Source organism: Anser anser (genome assembly GCF_964211835.1).
Source record: "Anser anser genome assembly, chromosome: 15".
Lineage (NCBI taxonomy): Eukaryota > Metazoa > Chordata > Aves > Anseriformes > Anatidae > Anser > Anser anser.
In genome coordinates, this window is record NC_139736.1 from 11691449 (window position 1) to 11700054 (window position 8606).

Consider the following 8606-nt stretch of genomic DNA (forward strand, 5'->3'; position numbering starts at 1 on the left):
CGCTGACGTCACGCCCCGGGCCCCCTCCCGCTCGGCACCGCCACCGCGCGGCGCCGGCGTCATGACGTCACGCCGCGCCGCCGCCCGCCACCCGGCCCCGCCGCCGACCTCTCCGCCGCGCCGCGGGCTGCCGCCGCTCCCGCCGCCCCGCCGCCCCCGCGGGGAGCCCCCCGCCGCAGCTCAGCGCATGCGCGGGGCGCCAATCGGCTCCCTCGCCCCGCACCGGACGGCGATGCGCATGCGCGCGGCAGCAGCCGGCGGCACCCGCGCACGCGCGGACGGCGGCGGCCGCACCCTCCCTGCGCGTGCGCGCGGGCTTCCCGCCACCGGTTGCCATGGTGACGCCCCCGAGGCGGGCCCGGCCCCCGCCCCGGGCAGCCCTGAGGCGGCCGCCGGGGGCGGACGAGCGCTGGGGAATCGGCGGCGGGCCCAGCCTCCGCCCGGGGCTCTGGTGGCGACAGCTGGTAAGAGCTGGTCTTGGAAAAGCAGTAGCAAAGTACACACACTTGTTAATTTTTTTAAAAAATAAGTGGAATTTATAGAAATATAAAATAAATATCGCTAAGGAGCGCATACGTCACACCTGCCCCTGACCACCATAGAACTATGATTAAAAGTCACATCCCTGGCCTGACATGGAAAACCTACCAGAGCTGCAACTAAAAGCCCATTAAAATTGTAAAGCCTGTTGTGAGAAAATTGTAAAGTCTGTCATAAGCGGAATGCTTTGGGGTTTTAATAAACTTGCCCCAAGGAAATGTCAAGGTGAGCAGTTTCATAGCTCGAGCTTTTACAGAGCTGATCTCTCACAGCATTGCCATTTTATTTTGTCCTTTTTACAAGGTGGGGGCAGAACAGGAAAATGGATGCCATTTCTTCATTAGTCAGCTTAAGCCCTGACACCTCACACTAACATGGAGTTGCAATCAATAATTATTTCCTCCAAATGAACAATTTATTGTGGCTAGAGGACTGCAGATACTAAAAGCACCAGAGAGAGGGTGTGTGTGTGTATCCTCACAGTGGCTTTGCCTTGTGAATGCATATTTTGTGTTGAAGTCAGGATTTTATTCCTCAAAATGTGGTATGGGTGTGGTAAGAACCCAAATCACTCCTTGGTAACCCTTCTTAACAGGCCAAGAGGCAGAGGGAGGTTTAGTGGCAACAGAAAGCACTGTGGCTGACTGTCAACTACATTACTATCAGTTTTCTCCAAAAACAAGGTAAGTATTTTACTAAAGATATACAAAGCACTACTAATTGTGATCAATGTGGTATCCCCTTTACAAAGAACTTTTTTTTTTTCCCTGTAATTACATCTTAATCTCTAATTTAGCATAACCAAAAGAAATGGATACTGTCATAGCATTGCTTGGTTGGAAATCTTATAACAACAACAACAAAAACCTACAACTTTTAACACAGAAAAAGCTACTGAGGCACCATGCTTTTTCACTTCCAACAAAGCAATTAAATTTTTAAGCTGTGCTAAATTCAAGCAATACTAGCTAGAAGACCTCACATTTTAAGCAAAGAATTGGTGCCTTTGATTATTTTGGCAAGACAGATCAGAGTATTTTATGCAGTGACTCTCCCCAGGAGGTGCAACGTGCCCATGCCAGTATGAGAGAACCCAAAACCGATCTGAAGAAATCCTTTGGTTTGTGTCTTTCAACACTTTGGCTAGTTTATTCAAGTTCTCTCTGAAGTTACTACACTTTATGGGAATTAGGAGCACTCTTAAGAAAACCCTGCAAGAACTTGCAAGCAAATATTGCACAAACACACTGAAGAATACTCTGGTTATGATGTACTGAGACACCATGTAGGTTCCACAAGAACTAAGCCGAGTCGCAGTAATATTCATGGCACAATACCATAAATGCAAAAGCACCAAATATTTAAAAGAATAAACCAAACTAAGTACCAGAGAAGCGGGAAACTTGATTTATGGAAGAGAGCTCCATTATCCCAAGCAACCTGAGCTTTGCCTCCATGTCCCTCACTGGTATTCTTCTAAGAGGAAAGGCAAGGCAGGGACCAAGCAGGTGAGGCAAACCCGACAAGCAGCCCATGTAAAACCTCAGCCCTCCCCAAGCCCCAGCTCACAGTCCCATCCTCCCAGCTACAGCACAGCACTGCTGGCACCAAACCCAAGGTAGGAGACTTGGAGGGGCATCTCTGCAGGCTGCAAACCCCATCACACGGTTGTGGCCAGGGAAACTTCAAAGCGATGCTGAGCACAGCAAACACACACAGCTTCAGCCAGACCAGCCTCTGCATCACAGCTGCCAGGCAACGCTGCAGCCTCAGTCTCTTCTACTGCATTTCGCATAGACAAATGCAATTTTCTGTTCTAAAAGTGCTGAGGCACCAAAGAAAAGGGCACCTCAGAAATGTGAAACACAGAACATGTGCAAGCACCTGTTTTTTCACCACTTGAATCTTTCAAAGCTTACTGTGTTCAGTGCAAGGAGCACAAATCCTCTCAGCCTTGCTGATGTTCATAAATGCATCTTTTTAAAGTCTATATTGAAAAGAACCAAGTGAATTGTGGTATTACTAATACAGACCCGCACAAAAGCACAAGCATTTAGTAGTATGAACCAGCTACCAAACTGATATATATTTCACAGGGCATTTCAAGGCCTGCAGCTATTCCTAAGGCAACAAGGACATGGTTGCTGCAGCAAGCTCTATTCACTATTGCACCAAACATCATTGAGAAGATGCAGCCAGTCAGAGGGAACCAAAGCAGCTCTCCCAAAATCAGGCAGCTGATCAGAGACACTGTGATTCTCTGTGTGGACCTACTGGACTTTTGCTAGCAATGTTTCAATAATTCGCTTTTTCTCCCAACCATGGCACTGGTCTGTACCACAGGTGACCGGATGACCACTTCCCAGGCAGGGAGAGCTGGCTGTCCTGCCTCGATGCAGGGAGGTGGAAGAGAACAGTTTTCTGCAGAACTTCAGCCAGAAAGAGGTGGCTAAAAAGCACTTGGAGCAATGACACGGGACGGGGAGGATGTTCTGGGCTGGTGGGGACTCAAAAACCAAAGAGGCAATGAAAGCACAGTATGGCAGAAGCAAAGCTACTTTGACAGATATGCCTAAAGCACATGCATAGGGCCACAGTGCTTTAAACTCTAGTATGAAAACCTTGGCTTGATTTAATATGTGCTTTGGTACTCCTGTGAACTACAACCCTGTAGGTGCAGGCAGAGCCCTGAAATAGGGACACTTCTGATACAGGTTGCAAAAGACAGGATATTTACTATCACTCGTTGGTGCTGAGTTTCTCTGCAGAAAACTACTATTATGGAACTTGTGGACACTGTTGTCAGTTCTAAAATATTTTTAAAAGTAACTGCTTGAAGTCATCATGCAATTGTATTTACAGTAACCATGTGAACCTGCGCATCTATATCTATGCATACACGTTACAGATTATATATGTGTATGTACCTTTACCCCCACATTCAGCATTTCTCAAAATGTGTTTCACTTTGCTGTCTGCTGAGTCTGATGGGCAAACGCACAGCTCTGTGTTAAGGCTTGTAATGCTGGTGGCTCTTTGGCAGCTTCAGATGAACTTTTTAAAGCTTTCAGTACAAATTGGTTCAATCTAGGTCAACAGTGATCAGAGAAATAGCCATGAGGGCCAATTCCAATGGCAGTGGGGGAAGGACTGAGTAAAGTTTACTTTTTGCATTAAAGTTATTACATTAATCTGTCCTTCATGGAATCTCATGGACTTGGGCCATGCTCATCAACAAAGCTCACCACAATTCTCAGTGCACAATACTGAGTCTTTTGAAAGGGCAAAGTAAGCAGCAGTACAGCACTTACCTCCAGAGCAGTTATTTTTTGCAGTTATTAAGTGTCAGTTTTGGGATGGTGCATGCCTCCATACCAATCTCTTCTTTTAAGCCTGCTCAAAATATGCACATTTCCATTTGGTAAATCACACAGCACCAATTAGAGTGTGCACTTCAAATTGACTTGTTATTAACCAAAATTTGTCTGGTTCTCCTGAAAAGTAAAATCAAATAAAATTTCCAAGGAGAATCACTAACATTCAGTAAGGGGACTGGGGTTTAAACTCATGCTAAGAATCTCTAAAAACATCAATAAGACACCATCAAACAACAACAAAAAAATCCTAATGTTTTGATTTCTTGAGGCATATTGCAAGACAACTTAGAACACTTAGTCTTCAAAATATCTGCTAAATCACTTTAGACAGAAAAAGTCCAGCAATTGAGATACATTAGCAAAACAACGCTCAAGTTGAATCTCCCTCTGCTTGTAGACATAGCACTGACTTTCCACGTTCCTAAGAGTTTAATTTGGGACAATTCCATTAAGGCTTTACTTAGTGATTTACTTTTGGAGTAGGTTTTATCCCCAGTTACCCCTCATTTACTTGGGCTGCAAAAGAGGAAGAACCAAGTTTTGTTTGGCTTCATGGTGTGCTTCCTTGTTAACTGCTATTACCTGACCCCAAATCCCTTGCAAATAACGTCTGACATTTGGAGTAAAGTTGCACGGAAATGTTTAATGGGCAATTCATTATGATACCTTTTGCCATATAGATTTAAAAAGAGGAGGGAAACTCTGCTTCTTTCACCAATTTTTCATCCTTCCTGCTGTATGTAAATAGATTAATGGCAACGAGACAATCGTGAGTCCTTACAAGTTTTAAGTACTTACAGAAGCCTGTGGTCCCTGCACTCCTGCCAACCATTCCATTTGGACCGGGACTGATGGCATTTTTTTTTTTCCCTTACCCATTCCCACCTGTTCACAGTCCAGACTGCTTCCAGGAGCAGTGTATGTGAATGAGCTTGTGACTCGAGAAAAATTTCCTGCTAGAAGGTGCTCCAGCTCTGACAGCAGGAGACAGCACCGAGGAACATCCTTTTGTCATGGATGAGAATGGGAAAACGACAGCAGAAAATTAATGGCAGAAAAACTGCCTCATGGCTTGGACTGTGTTGCACCCACAGTATGGGTCACAAAGTGCTCTAGAGAAGATGGAGGTTAAGTGTAAACGGGGAGGGTAAAGGAGAAACAAAATGATTCTGAGAGCAGGGGGAGAACAAATGACTATGTCTGGAAGAAAAACTTCCTGCTGAGGAGAGGAAAGGAAGAACTGTGTTCAGCCTGCTCCAGGACAGCTAGGTGAGTTGTTCTGAGTGTAGAAAGACAGCAAGACAGAACAGCAGGGTCATTTTAGCATACCATCCTCTTCTTCCTGAGCAACAGAGGAGACAACTGTCTGGAAAGAACAGGGTAATTCCAGTAAGCAGCCACACTCCCAGGTCTTCTCTGAAATCCCAGGAATTTTTGAACCTGGGGTCTACTGAGAAAGCGTATGATCTCACCAGGTAAGGTTTGGGCAGACCCAGAACTGCCCTGGGAAGAATTTTCAAATGAACAGGGTATTGGGCAGGATGCTCTGAAGGCTCCCACTGCATTTATGTTGTCTCATCCAAACCCAGCAGGTACCTGTCTTTATGCCTTTGGATCTGGGAGATTTGTTTCACGTTGTGCTGGGATTCTTGCATCCCTAATTCAGATCGACTGTGTTTCTTAGGGAAATTTGTTCAAACTATGTAGATCTTATTTGTACAATAAGGATATTTCTGAATTACTTCACAATGAAAGTGGGAGGATTAATTAATAATTGTAAGACACTACAGAAGTGCTAAACATTATTAATGGCTCCCAAGTTTTCTTCTTTTGGAAACAGTGGCCATTTCTTCCCATAATGTTTTAAACAGTTGCTGCTCAAGGAGCTTAGATTGCAGATTCCTGGCCTGTGGTTTGTCCATAAATCATAGACCTGGAGCCTGCCCAAGACACTCTCGATAGTCTCAGCAGGAAGTCTGGACAAGAGCAAACTCTGTTCTCAATCTGGCCCAGTGAACTACTTTATGGGCCGGTCCAGTTTCAAGGTCCTGAGCCAGACGTGAGAGGGATCCTGTCCAAGTTTAAAAGCACGAGGTCTCGGGAATGTCCTTTCAAACTGGATTTCGCTGCCTATAAATATTTTCCATCTTCTGCCCTGGAGGATATAGGTTTGACTCAGCTGAAGAGACTGGGCAGAGCAGCAGAGAAGGCCACGCTGTTTATCACCAGAAGTCTGTCAGCACATAAAGCTTAACTTGTAGAAAAAAATACAAAAAGAACCCAATCCACACTCAAAGCCACTTCTGAACAAAACAATGGACAGGCAGCAGTTTAACAAAGTCCCAGCAGAAATCAAAGAACATAGATAAATTTTCTGTACATAGGAGGGTTCAGCATTGTTTACAGTCAGGAACTCAAATAAGCTCCATGAGGTTGTTCCAGTTTGGAGATCCCGAATTCCATCCCACGGGGAAGTCTGGGGGAGCAAATGCAGAAGCATGGGACAACCAGCCTGTGCTGATGGCTTTCGAGCACAATTCTAACGTGTTGCGCACTCCTGGAACTCATGTTTTGCCTCAACATGCTCGAAAAATTAGGGGTCTCTACTCTCACTTCAGGAAGAGCAAAGGCTGGATGGAAACTGGTTAGCAATACAGTGCTTTGAGGATGAGTAACTTAGGACCTAAGTGGAGAAGGTGGGAGCTAGAAAAGCACAACTCAACCACCACAAACAGCACTGAAGTTCTGATGCAAGATCCATACAAGCCTTCTCTACTTGCACAGCAAGTTTTGACATTGTGTGGAAAGTGAAAAACCTTACCTGTCATGTTTGAAACAACTCATCCTTTACACTGCTTTTTTACCAAAAAGCCTCTGCTGCGTTCCATGCAAAGGCCCTTTCAGAGCCAGTCATCTACAGACTAGCTCTCAAGCAACTTGCCTGTATTCCTATCAGCACGTCAGTTTGTGTTCATCAACACGATGCCTCTACATCTCCCTTCTCCACTAGGATCATTGCTAGCCATGTATAAAAACCTCATACACCAGCAATCTCTGCAGGTATTGAGTAAAAGGGAAAGCCAAGACTAAGAGGTGAGGACCTACAGAGGCTTCTGGTGCATAGAAATGTGAAACTTAGACAAAGCACCAGAAAAAGCAGCACAATCAAGTAAGATAGATTTGGGTTAAAGCACCCTCCCGATCCTGCTGCTACCGCTCCTTCCTGCATACAGAACCCCAGGACTATCACCACTTTTCGGCATGTTTGATGGGCACAGTCACAAAGGATTAGTTTACATTCCAATAACAGAAATTTTGTTTGATCATTTAGTCATAAATCTGTCATGGCAAAAAATCAGCACCTCAAGGGCTGCTGGACTCCCAGGACTGGAGAGTTTAAAGACAGCTCAGATGCTTCATGACCGTCTTGGAGTAAGCATGCTCTGCTTCTGACTGCATCAGATTTTATAAGCTAACATTCAGCTCAGGCACTCTATCAACAGATGCTATTTTTAGCCACTTTCTCAGTGAGCACCAGGTAACCAGCCTGCGGGCTGATGCACTCACCTGCAGTACGTTAGCCAGAGAAAACCAAAGGTTTTATTCTTCAGTGTTCATGAAACACGCTGCATTGCAAAGGTCTAGCTATGTAGCCACACCGTATTGCTCCTTTCATGTGCCCTACAAAGTTCTGATGCAAATGAATAATACCTAGTATTCTTTTCTGTGTATTTACACCGATTTTGATGGCAAAGGATCTTACATCTACTTGGAAGAGAAGAATATTGTCTAGTCTACAAAACATATAGCTGAACTTCATGTGTGTTGTCTGCTTCCAGGAGTAAAGCCTTGTGTGTTTACCTGTGCCACCTTTGCTGCTGGCTTCCAATCTTTGAGTATGGACAATTTAAGGGTATTTATTGCACAATCAAGGAACTCCAGCATATCAAAAGGCAACATGCCATCTAGGTCTTACCAGGAACCAAGTCAAGACCTGCAGCCTCTAGCTGAGCTATACAGCTACCAGGGATGTAGAAGGTGGCTCCTTGTTCTCAATGCCCCTTAAACTGCCACATTAATTCCTCTTCTGCATCTGACTAAAAGTGGAATTTCAGGCAATGTTAATAAAACATCTGAAATGACACCTCATACAGCAGACCCTTTTCATTCCTCTTTGCACAGCCAGGCTTCCTTTTGCTTACTGAGCTCATGGTGTTCAGGGAAAGAGCTGGAGGTTATCCTGTCCAGCACAGCGCCCCAACATTTAACCAAATCCAGTTTCAGAATCTTAATCTGGCAATTTAAGGATAAGGTAAACAAATATCACAGCTGCCTCACAGCACCAACTGAGAAAAGAAAAGAATTCTTGTAAACCAGTTTGCGTGGTGTAAACCCGATGCACAGAGGGAAACCTCGCATGGTATTTTCTGTTACAAGCATCTCTTCTGTTGAACAGCTATTGCTCCTCAGAAAATATTCAAAGGGCTAAACTCCATTTTCAAGGACAAGGCTAACAGAATTCAAGGGTGGAGATTCTCCTGTTTTCCTTCCACACTCTGCTACAACCTACTGTTTTCACAGCCCTCTCTACCCACCACTGTCCAGTACCCAATGCTCTTAAGAACAAAGGAGCATCTGACAAGAGAAGAACCATGAAATCACCTTCCGGAAGACACAAAGACCAACGAA

General features: G+C 45.0%; 1 protein-coding gene and 1 long non-coding RNA gene across 4 annotated transcripts in view; one reads left to right on the forward strand and one right to left on the reverse strand.

Annotated features, from left to right (window-relative positions):
* Positions 1-244, reverse strand: part of SLX4 (SLX4 structure-specific endonuclease subunit) — a 32270-nt gene extending 32026 nt beyond the window's left edge. For 2 of the 3 annotated variants that reach the window (XM_083800865.1, XM_083800866.1), the window contains exon 1: positions 109-244. The gene's annotated coding sequence lies outside the window, so the exon portion shown is untranslated. The remainder of the gene's footprint in view (positions 1-108) is intronic. The other variant, XM_083800863.1, reaches the window with a different exon arrangement.
* A 59-nt stretch (positions 245-303) lies between these two features.
* LOC310882321 lies at positions 304-8501 on the forward strand. Its single transcript, XR_014572894.1, has 3 exons — positions 304-464; positions 1136-1223; positions 2637-8501. It is a non-coding gene; the product is annotated as an uncharacterized lncRNA (long non-coding RNA).
* Positions 8502-8606: the final 105 nt, after the last annotated feature.